Source organism: Aythya fuligula, chromosome 3, assembly GCF_009819795.1.
Source record: "Aythya fuligula isolate bAytFul2 chromosome 3, bAytFul2.pri, whole genome shotgun sequence".
NCBI lineage: Eukaryota > Metazoa > Chordata > Aves > Anseriformes > Anatidae > Aythya > Aythya fuligula.
In genome coordinates, this window is record NC_045561.1 from 5,665,438 (window position 1) to 5,679,578 (window position 14,141).

General features: G+C 38.2%; 1 protein-coding gene across 2 annotated transcripts in view; it reads left to right on the forward strand.

Annotated features, from left to right (window-relative positions):
- The window catches only part of PLCB1 (phospholipase C beta 1), a 370,971-nt gene that overhangs the window by 311,258 nt on the left and 45,572 nt on the right, over positions 1-14,141 (forward strand). The window lies entirely within an intron of this gene.

The window sequence follows — 14,141 nt, forward strand, 5'->3', positions numbered from 1 at the left end:
AAGACTTTTGAACAATACTTTAAAATGTCTTTCAGGAAAGAAAGTGTTGTATAGAGTATGTAGATTGGTATTTAAACATGACAATGTAGCATTTTAGCTATATAACTTAGTACACAGGATGAAAAAAATATCAAGTAGCAGCCTAGTACGGAGCAGCACCTCAAGTCAGATGTCATATAATTTGGTTTATTTTTCAGTACTCATATCACAGTGTTAAAAAGCTTTTAGTGTAAATGGTGCTTCTGACCAGCAGAGTGTGCTCTTCACTCTATTGTGCTTTAGCAGTACAAAAACAAAACACAGTTTACATTGAAACGAAAGAGATATCTTTTTAGCATGCTTGTCTCAGATATTTGTGATAATTGATAAAGATATATTTTGTGGAAAACAATGAGCGTTTTCATAATGTTAGTGCTTAATGCTCTATATTGCTTGTTGGATTTCCCCTGTTTGATTTTGTGCACTGTATCTGCATGCAGTGTTCTGAAATACATTTTTTGATCCGAAATATATAATATATAATAATCTGGGCTAACTCCCACTCCTGGTTAAGTTGGTGGTCGTTTTGCCACTGACTTCAGTGGAGAAGATTTGGATTCATCTTTTGTACATGCTTCTTCCACAGGAAGAGCTAGGTAACTATGTAATCAGACTGTTGTATGGAGACCTATTTTCAGCAGAGTTCATATCCAAGTATGATTCTCCACAGCGCATTGTGTCATCTCTGCTTTCATTTTTTTCTGCACTCACTCAAATATGTGCTCTAGGCTTCATTTTTAATTTCTTGTCTGTGTCTACAGTCCTAATGTTTATGTGCTTGTATTCCAGTTTAAATATTTGGTATTGGTTGTCACCTAATCAATGTTGTCATGTCATTTTTGTCAAAGATCAAGAGAATAAATTAAGCTAAGATCTGAATAGCTAGAAACTTAAAATTGTTTAGAAAAAAAAAAAAGTTTGTGTTTCTGATTTTCTACTTTCATTTTAAAAGCCATGTTTATAATTAACCTGGAACTTTTCAATGTTATGGCATCTGAGTCTAAAGGCACAAAAAATAGTATGGTTTGTATTTGATACCTTAGGATCATGAGCTTCTCAGGCATGTGAACCAGAAAATGGAATTTAAATGTTGAACGTATTTCAAAGAATATTAGTACTTCTAACCTCAGCTTTTCACAGATACTTGGACACATAATTACTTTTCTGTGTCCTCTTTTCTCTCTCTCTCTCTTTTTCTTTTTTTTTTTTTTTTTTTAATTTATTGATTCACTAATAACTAGCATACCTGCAGTCAGAATTTGTCATTCAGGACTTGTGTTGTGTTTTGAAAGATTGGACTGGACTGGTAGCATGAGACTCTTCAGCTGTCCATGTGCCAAGCATTAGATCATGGCACAGAGCAGCTCCAGATCCCTTGCCTTCCCCTGCATCTGGCCATCAGTTAAAGCACTGCAGTAATCAGCGCTCCTGTCAGTGCTCTCGATTTCTCCCGAGTAAACCCTCTACAGTAATGTGCCTTACAGGGCCTGGCTGCATTTTCTTTCCTTTCCCACCTACTGAAATGGGCAGACTTTACTGAATTTATGATGGTATGTGCTTTTTGCTGGCATGAGAGGATTTAAGCAAAACATAATTACTCATTTTATTAAGTAGCTTTGTATTTTTTTCTTCATGTTCATATTTCATATCCATATTTGCTTCATAAGTTTCCCTAGTGACAGGGCGTATGATATAAAATAGATCAAATGCTTTCCTAGCTGAGAACCACCAATGTATTTTATGCATACAGTAGCCTTTCTAGGAGAAGCTTTTTAAATAGGCTGGTCTCCGGTGTTTCAGTGTCAAAACGCCCACTAAAATTTATGCTAGCTGTGTCAAAGGGGTTTTCCGGCAGTATCAACAACCCCTAAACAAAAAGTTTAATATATGAGGGAAAGAATTTTTAGTATTTTTACAATAATTCCACTGGAGACAAATTTGCCATCATCAATCACTTTCATTTGGTTATTTATTACTGACTCAGAATTTGTTGTGCTATGGCTTTGTGCACAGAGCTCTGTCATAGCCAGGAAGAATATCGTTTCACAAAGTGTTGGCAACAGACTGCCATACCAGTGAGATTATTTTTTTATTTTTCTTTTTTTAAGTATGCGTTTGCAGCCTCCTTTGTTGCGGTGTGTGTAGGCCACCAGAGGAAAACTTGCCTTTCAGTGCTGACATTTAAGGCAACAGCTTTTAGAAACTGCACAAACTTGATGCAAATCAGTTCCCTGTACCGGAGGCAGAGGGCTCACTTTTTGTTTAATTTTAAAATATCATGTGTTTAGATGAAAGTACTTGGAGCTGATTCACACCCTGAAACTTTGCCTCTCTTTCATATATATAATTTCTTTCTAATGTTTAGATGTGAGACTGTTTTGTAAGTTTCATTTGCAGGGCTATTATAGAAAAAGATATATATATTTTTTTTCTCTTGGAAGAGTTGGAGACTTTGCTTCCTGAATGGATACTGTTAGGCAAAAGTTTGGAAGTAATTCTTGTGGTCCTGCTGAAAACAGTGTAATACTGACTTTAATGGGCCTGAAATGTTTTACTGTGTATATGTAAGTAATGAGGGTATCTTTACGACAAACTAGTCTCTGATGCTGTAGAAACTAGAAACTGAGTATTAGCATCAAATCTGTGTGTGTATATGTGGTAACAAGGCAACCAGTCCCACAGCCATGTTTGGAAAGGGATAAATACCATTTAATTAGTAAGTCAAATGCTGACTGACCACAGGTTAAAAAATTTCTAGCTTGAGTGCCATTGTAGTGAAAGCACAGTGAAAACAAAGTTCAAATGCTGTCATGCCACTGTCTTATTCCTAACAGCAGCATTGCTAAGCAAGGCATATGTATTTTTTTTCTCCTTTTCTTTTCTCCTCTGTATTTATGTTATCTACTTGCAGCTTTATTATCAGCAACAGCTTGTAGTTATTTTCTCCCCCATTCAAATTCTTTGTCTTCTTCCCTTAGTCATTAATACACATTAAGCTTGTCCTGTCCTTATCATCTTCCCCTTGGGCATCTTCTCTACATACTGTGGAGGCTGCTGTAGAAACACAGCTCTTTACACTGCAGTATTGAATTCTGTGCGTTAGAGCAGTGTGTGATTTTAGATTCTTCTCTACAGCATGTCTGGCACTCGCTATCTAGGCACAAGGCGGTGCATTGAGGATGGGCATGCATCTCAATTTCTTTGTCCTTGACAGCCTGTGCATCAAATTAAACATAAATCAGGTGCATTTCCTTCCCCCGACCCTTGCCTCCAATTTCATTGTAATTACAAAAATCAATACACATGAGGCATGACAAGAAATTAATTATTTTTCTGAGAATCGACTGAGTTACAGTAAATAGACCTGAGCCTCCACTAATTGAAACCAATGAGACTTTTGTTACTAAGGCTCATGGGCCAGAGATACACTTGAAAGTCAACACAGTAGGTGAGACTCCATAGCTCTTGAAGTCTGCCCCAGGTCCCCATTGCATTAGCTGGACACTTTTGGCTTCAGGGAACCACGTTTTTCCAACCTAAGCTGTCAAGAGAGATGTAGGGCATGTGGTTCCTAGTTTTGTAGCCCATGTTCATGTTTCTGCTCACGCTTGCCCTTCTGCTCACAACCCCAGCTTAGCCAAGTCCTGCCACATGGCGTGGGCTCTTCTGGCAATGTGGAAGATGGCACAGTTCAGGGTAAAGCTTTGTCTGTGGAAAAGGCCACAACAGGGCTGTAACAGAGCCACGAGCTGTGCAAACTTCCTCCTAAGTGTTGCCTCTCTGTGGTCTTTGAAATGAATGAAGACGGTATAGCCCTAAGGTAGGGCATAAGGTAGAAAGTGCCCTTTTCCCCTCAGAAAATATAACGACAACAGTTGTTTAGAATTATGAATTGGTTTTTGATAACGGAAAATAAAAACATCTGATGCACGCTAGCTCACTTTCAAAGGACACACATTTATCATCTCACAATTTGACGTGCATTATTAATTGCGCACAATGGGAGCTGACACTTCTATATCCAATCAATAATGAATATTAGCATTGTACTTGAAAAATTTATGGGGACATAAAATGACACGTATTCAGGTTACAGAACAAATTAAGAGATGCTTATCCTTTACAACAGTAAGTCTCTTACAGCTGCGGTGTCTTCTTTTTGTTACATTGGGCTGGAAAGGACCTCCAAGGCCTTTAATCTTGGGGCTAGCTGTTTTTACAATCATGTATCATGGAAGCCTGTGAATGAAAACCTGCTGGACAGTGGCTCCTTCCTTCTGAGTGTTATTTAAATGAAGATATTTGAAAACCGGTGAATGATTTCATAGATTTCAGACGGATTTCTTACAATGCCTAAGTGATATTTGATCTTTGCGATGGTTGCAGCTTGTCATATATGCTTTAGATAAAACTCGGTGTCCATCTTCATGCAGATAATGTTGTTGTGTGAAATGGAGCTGTTGCTGACAGCAGGGTCAGCAGAACCTCTAACTTTTGAAAGAAGTCAAATAGAGCAAATGTATTTCACAGCACTTTTAGATTTGATTTCAGTTAACCTCAGAGCTTGGAGCCACTCTATTAGCTCATCTGGAAGAGAACAGTTCTTAGGAACTTTGATGACTATTCCAGTGTCATTTCAGCTCACTGCGTAATTCACAGTAACAATGCACTGTCCACCAAAATCCCTTTTTTATCCTTTACACCTCTCTAAGAAGCCAAACTGTCTTTTGGGCTAGCTGCACTTCAATTCAAACCTTTCCAAATGCATTCCTGTTCAACCATAGGCGATTATTCAAGAATTTCGGAGAAGGCGTTTGGAGAAAAAGGTTATTTCAGTTTAGCAGGTTTCATGGGACTTTGCACTTCATGGATTTGGTTTAGGTAAAAGCGATTTCTTCTGTTAATTCATTCACTTTAAGCACCTCCAAAGTTTAAAAGGAAATGTCTCTTGAATCTGTGGCTGCTGAGCTAAAATGATTTATGGCAGTATCTGCCAAAAAAAAAAAAAAAAAAAAAAAAGCACAGAATTAAAAGAATTGAAAATAATTTGCTGTTTGTTTCACTGCTCAGCTTTGGGTTTTGGTGCTTGTATATTCATCAGAGGGGAATAATAAAATGCTTTTCTGCCTCATTAAATGGGCAACAGCATGGAGAAATGAATGGAATTTACTTAACCTCAGAGAACAAGAAATATTTAAAAGGAATGTTTTTAAATGAAAATTTCTAGACTGAGATTTCCAAATCTCCCTATGAGTTGATCTTTAAGGATCTGGCATCTTCCCATTTTCAGTCCAGAGATTGCATTTAAATTGAAGGATGCAGCTTTCATGGACTATGCACTTGAGGACCTTAGCACTTTGCTCAGCACCTCTCAGCATCAGGTCCTAAGTGACAATCAGTCTAATTTATCTAACAAGCTTTGAGTGGCTTAAGCCCTGATATTTCTTCAAATGCTTTATTACTGTGATTGTTAGGCAGCTCACGGCTGCAGAGTATTCTTTTGGGAAACTAGGGTTGTCTCCTTTTTTCTGTTTCTCCCAGTGGATGAATGCACTTACTTTAGGTCTGTAAACTGAGTGGTAAATAATCTCACTTCACTCATTAAAATGAAATAGGCTGACCTTTATCTTATGCCAATTTTATACCAATAAAACTCCCTTAACTTCTGTGAAGTGACTAGCTCATCACTAGGCCTGAGATCAAAAGACTTCAGTCCAAATAACAGAATGCTCTAAGGAATATTTGAAAATAAGACCTTGTTTGCCTGTTTATGTTTTTTATCTTCACAAATCCACATTTTTAATGATTGTTTATTTTTCCACCAAAATAAATATTGTAGTGTGAGCAATGAACATCAGGTCACAAAAGATACATCCAACAATTTAAGGTGATATTTTCCGTGTTAATTAGATGTCTGCCGGTATTGGTCTTGGAGATACACGTGTCTTGGGAACACTCAGGAATACTAACATTCCAATCCAGAGCATCACATTTCCAGTGCGACTGTGCAAAATGCTTTTTAAATTTAAATTAATTTTAAATTATAATATAAAAGAAAAATGTTAAAACCGATTGTAGAATGCAAATATGAAGCAGCATTCTAACGGAAAGAGACAAAATAGAAGAATTTCAGATTGCTATTTGTTGATAGGGAGTGACATTCCTCACAAAAATCGTTCTACTGGAAACCAGAGAAAATCTTGGGTGTCATATGGAGCTTAAAAAAAAAAAAGGCAAGTTATTTCTTAGCTTCCACTAGTATAAATAAAAAGGAACATTATGAAACTAGCAGAGGCACTGGTGATTTAAAATGGCATGACTGAAGGCAGAGTATGGTCCATAATGGAGGTCATGTGGCAGACAGATTTGATTTGTGAGGGTACTGTGATTTTTTATTTTTTATTTTTTTAAGAAAAGGGATTTCAGAGTCCAGCTACCATCTGTGAGTAAAGGCGTTCACTGAATATTTTATTTTAAAGGCACAAATTTGAGACTTCTTCCTGGGCAAAAGAAACCTCACAGGCTTTTTCTTTCCCAGTTTGCACAAGAGATTGTGTTCTTATTTTATCCATCTCAGATAAGCTCATGTCTCAAACCACTCTGGTCAATTAGCCTTCCTGACAGACCATAGAAAGCCGAACTCCAACGCAGAGCTCAGCCTGCTGTTCCCTGCCACTCCCCAGTGATGTCCAGCTTGGCACGGTACTGCCCATCACTGGGAGAGGTCCCCGCTGCAAGGAACTCCCATCTGGCTGGAGGGAAGGCAAAAGTAATTCCTTGTACCCAAAGCCAGATGCAGTGTCCCCCAGATTCCCTCCTCTCCTCAGCAGAAACTGCAGCAGCACCCAAAACAGTCCAGTTTGGGGACAGTGCAGAGATGCATATTTGGGAGATCTCTCTCAGCTTTCAGAGAGGCATCCAGCTTTGCATCTACCAATGGCCACAGCAGCACAGGGCAGCATATGGCATCCATGTTGTTCCTTCAGGGCAAGATGCACACCTTTACCACCTCTGTGGCTTCTGTAATATCATAGAAATGTTGGATGGGAAGACAAATCAGCCCAACTGAGTATGAATAATAAGCAATGAATGTGCTGTTATTTACCATTAAGCAGATTAAAAAGATGTCTTGTCCTCCCCCCTCCCTCTTTGTAACAGTGCTGCAGTGATCATCCATCAAAATGACAGAGCAGCCCATGTTTTCTCGCCGTTAGGGACGTTGTTTCAGAACACCATCACCATGTGCAAACAAAAACTTGTTAAAAGCAGGAAAATGGCTTGCATTTGCACAGTAACTGATTTAACGATATTATAATGGTCTTAGATGCTTAATTTGAGTTAGAAAGCAGTTCAGTCAAAGGGAGAGAAAGGAAGTCATAAATTGCCATGCAAATGATCAGTTTTGTAATAAATAGCAAAAAATAAAAATTATCTTTTCTCTCTTGGTAGCATAAATTGCTGAAGTAGACCTAACTTCTGATTTTAACATTAGTGTATGGTTAATTCTTCTTAAAGGAAGTGAATTTCTCATGCAGAGAAGAGCACAGTGTGTTTTACCATCGATTAAAGAGAAAACCAGGAACAAGATGTGAAAAGTGAATGTCTAGCTTCTTTCTGCAAAGTCAAGTTCAGGTTGATAACATCCTAGACAGAGCACCTTGTCTCTGCAGAAGATGCTCTTCAGTGTACTGCAGGTAGTTGAGGATAAAAAGAAAACACCAGCCCGCAGTGAATAGTGTAGCATTAAAAGCCCCTTATCTGTTCTCCGTAGCCTCTCAAAGCACTTTGCTCTGCAGTATCCTGTTCTCTGCTCTACAGCAGTGTGCGTCTGTGCAGCTGTCACTCAGTAACCTGCACCCCTGTGACCCACGGCTGTACGCTCTTTGGTTCTGCGTTTGCTGCTTCCCACAGCAAAAATTTCCCAGAGGGTGGGTGACAGCAAGGTAGCAACCACCTTTGAGAAAAAAGAGCACTGAGCTAACTTGTGTGTTAACAATGTTATCTCTGAAGAAAAAGCTGAAAATTATGAAAAAAAAAATAAATAAGAGGACAGAGACTGCAAACGTTTGGTGTCAGAATCTGTAGCTTAGGATCTGTCCAATATTTAAACCTGACAAGATAAGTTGCTACTAGAAAAATAGTTGTGATTCTGCAAAGGCAAGTGTTTTCCATGCTAAACTGAAGTGAGGAACGAGGCACCAACAAGTTGCTGACTCCTCTTCACCTTTTTCTATGCTGTTCTAGTGCTCTATGTAATATATAGTAAATATATGCATAGTGCGTGTATGTGTGTATATATATGTAGTCTACATAATATAGTCTATAGAAAATGCATGGTGACCCACGCAAAATTCCAATGTAGTGCTTTATGTAGCATCTTAAACACATCTTCATCACTCTATGTCAGGGTCAGAGTGAACAACAAATACCACAAAGGCAGATACTTATGCTCTTGTATATAACTCTATTCATCACTGAACAACAGCAGCAACATACTAGTTAATTATCAGACCTTCAGTACAACATGACAAATGATAAGAGATTGAGTCTGACAGAGCTAATGCAAAAACGTTAAAAGAAATATTAATGCTTACTATGTAAACTCGTTAGAGAGATGCTTTAAAATGCATGAAGTGAGGAAAAAATATGCTCCTTAATGAACAGAGCTATGAAATCACTGGTCCTGCAAAGATTGTAGTGTGTGCTTAGTTTTGCATATGCAAATGGCTTTTTAAGACGTTGCTTATATCTCTGTGCAGAATCAGACTGCAAAACAGAACCATTAATGAAAATACTGCTGCATTTCTGTCCATGAGGTAGTAGTACTCATTGCAGTACGTATTAAATATACAGGTTGCTCTTAGTGCAACCATGACAAGGTGGGTGCCAAGTTTATCTTATTTACGGTGAGGTTTCAGGATGATAAATATATTAGTAGAAACGGTAACGGAAATATCAAAAATAAGAGTTTCAAAGGAATACATTGATTAAAAGACTATTTAGAATGATGATGAAAACAATGGGAAATCTTTTGTTGTTTTTCGAAACAAAAAGCCCTGCAACAACAAAAGGTGGTTGCTTTCAGATGCATTATCTTCCCCAGCAGTTTGAGAGTACTGAGTCTAGTAGGGGAAGAAAATCTTGTAAATCATCTGGAAGGGAGAGAGAAAGTGCTCTCCCAGCCATAGTGGCAGGGAATCCTGCAGCTCAGACATGCCAACGTGTACTTTCCTTGCAACGTGGGTGCAGCTTTCAGGGTTCTGGCAGCCGTCCTTAGCAGCAAAAGAGCTGGGGAGGCAGACAAGTGAGCTGCTCCAAGCCTCCTTGTTCTCTAGGACGATTACTTTTCATTGCATTTCTCCTGTGACTCATTTCCAACAAATCAGCATTTTCTGACAGAAATGCACTAGTTGTGGGTGCTAGTATATAGGTTTAACTATCGTGACGCAGTACATTTCCTTTTATTCAGCCCTTTGATGGCAGAAAGAGGTTCTTGCCAAGAGATTGTAGAGTGTGACTAAGCACATAAACTACAGCTATGAACCCGTAAATGATCTCTTTTATGGAGTCCCAGAGATTTGAAAGCTTTGTGTGGAGTAAGTGCATGTGTCTGGGAAGAGGAAGCCTAATCCAGAGGTGGTTAGGTGTGGAGCCTGGCTCAAGGATGCTCAAGAAGGCTTTTAAACACTTGTGGCATTGGCCTTTCCAAGGATCCAGAGATTGTTTGTAGGAAAATGATTGTGACAATGGTGAAAGTTGACAATTTTGAATTCTACCACTACCCCACCCCTCCATACCCCCCCCCCCAAAAAAAATAAAAATAAAAATTCAGAGTTTTGATGATCATCTAATGGAAAAAAAAAACCTTTCAAAGCTACTGAATATGGGCCAGGAAGTCATAGCCCTGGTTCATTTTGAATTTCATTGAATTAAGAATAAAACAATCTCTAGTTCATGATTTCAACATGAATAAGTGCAAACATTTTGTATCAAAGTCCTTCCTTGTATATATATATTTTTTTAACTTTGGGACCTGATCAGCTATTCATAGAGCCCTATTCATTTATTCATTGTTCAAAGGCAGTCTCCAGCAGTATTCTACATTTCCTTTGATTTCTTCCACTCCTTTCTTAAAGCAAAGGTGACTGCTGGCAAGCAATTATACACCACTTTTGGTGAAACAAATACCCTTGATTTATAAATCAGGGAAGCCGACTAAACCTTGCTTGGCAACAGAAACAGACTTCAATTAAGATGAGATAAAAACAGGAAAGCTAATTTCTGTGATACAGTGATGTTGCCCTCCCTCCCCCCCCCTTTTTTTTAAAAAACATATGCTCTGCAAATGCATATCATAGAACAAACAAAATGCATATAGTAATGTACAAATATCCTATAGCAGAATATAACAGTAACATCTTACAGTGCATCTGATATCCATTCGCACTGAAATTCACGTCTTCAAAGCCCTGGGAACAATGAGGCATTACGATAACTGTAGGCAGCCTGCATATAATTTACATCAATGTAAGCTCCTCTTGAGTGGTTCTTTAGCTGGAGCAGGCTGTGCTCCAGCCCTGCTGTTCTGACGGAGCAAACAGGCCCACTGTTTTGTGATCTGAGAGTGCGATCTCTGGTCTGCTACAGGAAAAATCAGATTATCTGCAACATGCATTTTCCAAAGGTTAATATATGAAGCATTGCTTGTGAGTCAGTTTGTTACCTGTAAACTCACTAACCCCCTTCTGGCTGCTATGAATTTTAGCCAAAGAGAAATTATAACAAATTTTAAATGGAGTAGGTATAGTCAATTTGTTTACTATATTCTTGACTATGTGTTTGAGTCTGTGTATGTCTAATCGTAAATATTTGTAATGTGTGCATATATGTGTATGCACACTAGATATATTAAGAACATGCATATGCTGTGTTTATAGAGATTCATTTGATAAATCTATTATGGATGCATCTGTTAAAGTACTTATTCATAGCCTCGTAGGATATAAAATACATTATTACAAAATAATGATTTTTAAACTATCATGATCACCTTTCTGTTAATTGCAGTCTGATTCAACAGCCAAGGTTGTTATTATTTTTTTTTTCCTTCTGAAAAGACAATATATGAAGACTATGGAGAAAGAATTTTCTTCACCCAGTGGGAGCCTTCATTGGCAGCAAATGCAGGCAAAAGGAATGAGGAGAGGGACCTCAGGAATGTGTTGATGGGAGTTAAAGGTGTAAAGCCACATTGATCTGGTTTGATCCACCCTGGAGAAGAAAACCCACAGCAGTAAACATTATTCATACTTTTCACAGCTTAAGAAGGAGCCTGTGCTTGAACATGTCCAGGGTAGCAGCTGATTAGCAATTCTGTAGAAAACTTAGGACTAACCATCCAGCTCCAGTGCTTAAATCAGAAAACATAAACAGCCTTTATCCTTGCTTATCTGTATAAAAGTTCTGTACCACTCCTGAATTTTTAGAGGTCTGTTAGGTTAAGCACATTTGCGATTATGATGTATTTAGGTAATAAAGGGTATATAAATGCAAATTAGATAATAATTAGACATAGGAAAAAATCATGAGAAAAGTAGAAAAGCAGCTAGTTGCATTGTGAACTACCTGCTAGCTAAACTCTCTTTTTCAGCAGTCTCTGTGTAAATTGCAATAACTGTTCACTCCAAGGAGAAAGTCTTTGCAGTGCCTGAGCAACTACCTGTTCCTGAATAGTCTCACACAGAAAGTGCTGAAACATTTATTTTCTCACCCCAAAGATTAACACATTGGGCATAATCGCAGATTGCAAACCAGAGAGATGGATTGGCAGGGGAAGTGACAAGTGAAGCATCAAAACGTCATCATGCTCTAATTATGTGCATGGCATCCCAATTAATGCATAGATTCTTCCGTTATGGAATAAATCTGTATCTCTGGAGCTACGTAAACCATACTGTTTAACACCAGTTTCTCACATACTTATTTTTTCACTCCTGATTTTTATGAATGCCTAGTTTGATAGTTTGAAAACAAGCATTCTTTTTCTTCCAATCCCTTTCCTTTTCTATTTTTCTAATTGGAAATGTTTTTTGTCATTTGCTTTCATGTGTACTGATCTGGCATAGCTGCTTCCTGGGATTATCTGGGTGCCCTGACCTCCCTACCTGCCTCTCCTCGTGTGGGAGATGGGGAGAGCTCTTTCAGTGCAAACTATTTCTATCAACATTCAGATTAATGTTGATAGTTTCACGGTTTGAAATTCTTTAGTATATTGATATTTACAGTAGTAAAACACATTTTTTTGTTCTTATGTTGAGCTTTTTTTCTCTTATATTCCGATAGTCAATTTTTGTCCGTGCAGACAAGATACGCTAGCCTTCTTAATGCCCTAATTATGTTGTTGCTGTATACCCGCCAGAACTTGCTTGTTCATATAGTTGTGTAAGTGTGTTCGCAGGCTAATGGAGGTCTGGTGGTGATCTGAATGCCTGCATTTTTCTTTGATTGTTATCTTTTGCTGAAGGGCTGTGTCCTAACATTTTCGATCTTATACGCCCACAGAGTACATCTGCTACATAATTAGCACCTTGACTGCTATGCAGTTGTCATTACTACTTATCTGGTTAGCCCCTTCCCAAACCCGTTTTAGTCATATCCTTCCATAGACTGTTGTATTGGAAAAAAAAAAAAAAAAAGTTACTTTCCAGCTCACAAAATACAGATTTTTTTTATTATTTTTTTTTACATTTACAGTTTATAACATATTGTGGCAAAAGGCTCCAACATCTTGTGTTGGTTTGTTATGTTCATTGTCTGCCTTGCATAGTTACTCACTGTGTAAAGGGCACTCACGAATGTCCTCTCTGGGGTGACTTAGAGCTTGTTTTCCTGATGGTAAAGGGTGTTGCACAGCTTCTGCTAAAAGCAGTGTTCTCCATTAAGTTTTATGATAGCTTTTCAGGTCAAGGCTTCTGTTTCTCCTTCAGATATCTGTGCAAAGTTATTGTTAATGCATAAGCCTGTGACAACATGCAATATTAATACGCAGTGTAAAAGTATAATTGTATTATATTATGTGAATTGTAACAACTTGGCCTTCTGTTCTGTGTGAAAAGCTGCCTTCAGAGCATTAGCTGATCCCACTTCTTCTATTGCCTTTCTAGATTTATGTTTCCCTGAAGTACCTTGGTTAGGATCATCTGTACAGTTCTGTGCAATATACTATTATTGCTCCATATGAACCATAATTTAACCTTTTTAAATACTCCAGTTTCCCCTCCCAGGGGTGGCCTGTCAAAACAGATAAGAGTCTCCCACTTCTTCCACAGTATTCCTCAGTTAGCTCTTTCAATCCTATTTGCAGCTATTCATGCTCTTCGTGTTTTAGCCTGTCACTCACATGTGAGTCCTTCATACCTAAAACATAACATACTTTTGGTAAGAGCGCATGTAAAGGCTACAGTGCTGGCTATTAGTTACTACAAGTGTGGCTCTTGAGACACTGGCTATCAGGGGAGCCTTCCCACAGTACGGACTGTATTGGTCATGTCAGGCTTCCCTTCACAGCTCAGGAGGTATGAAAGCAATATCCAGCAACAGTTACACAGTGTGTGTTTCTTGCTTATTTCACTTAATAGCATTTAGAAATGTTTTAATTACTCAGCATCTACCATTTTAGTTATGTATGTTTTTAATATGCACTTAGGTGTGGGCTTTTGAGACATTCTTTGTGTTATAAACATGTTAATTTCTAAAGAAGCAGAACTTCTAACCCATTTTTAATGGTCTCTTAACTACCATTTAACCCACCATTCAATCACACGCTCTCCCCCTTCTTTTTGTGTGTTGTAGTTCCCCTCTGGTGCAGAAAAAAAAAAATTGGAAATGTTGTCCTTGACGTCCCTCCATCTCCTTAATTCCACTGGAATTGCTTACTGCTTGAGTTTGCTTGTCATTGGGTTTGTTTGTTTGTTTGTTTTTCATCATTCTTAGCCATTAGTAAAAACAAAAAACTGTTCCTTGGGGGTGACATTTGGGGTTTATTTCTGTAGAGCTGTGTTCAGCTGTAGCTTTAATCCATAGAAGTGTTGCATATCAATATT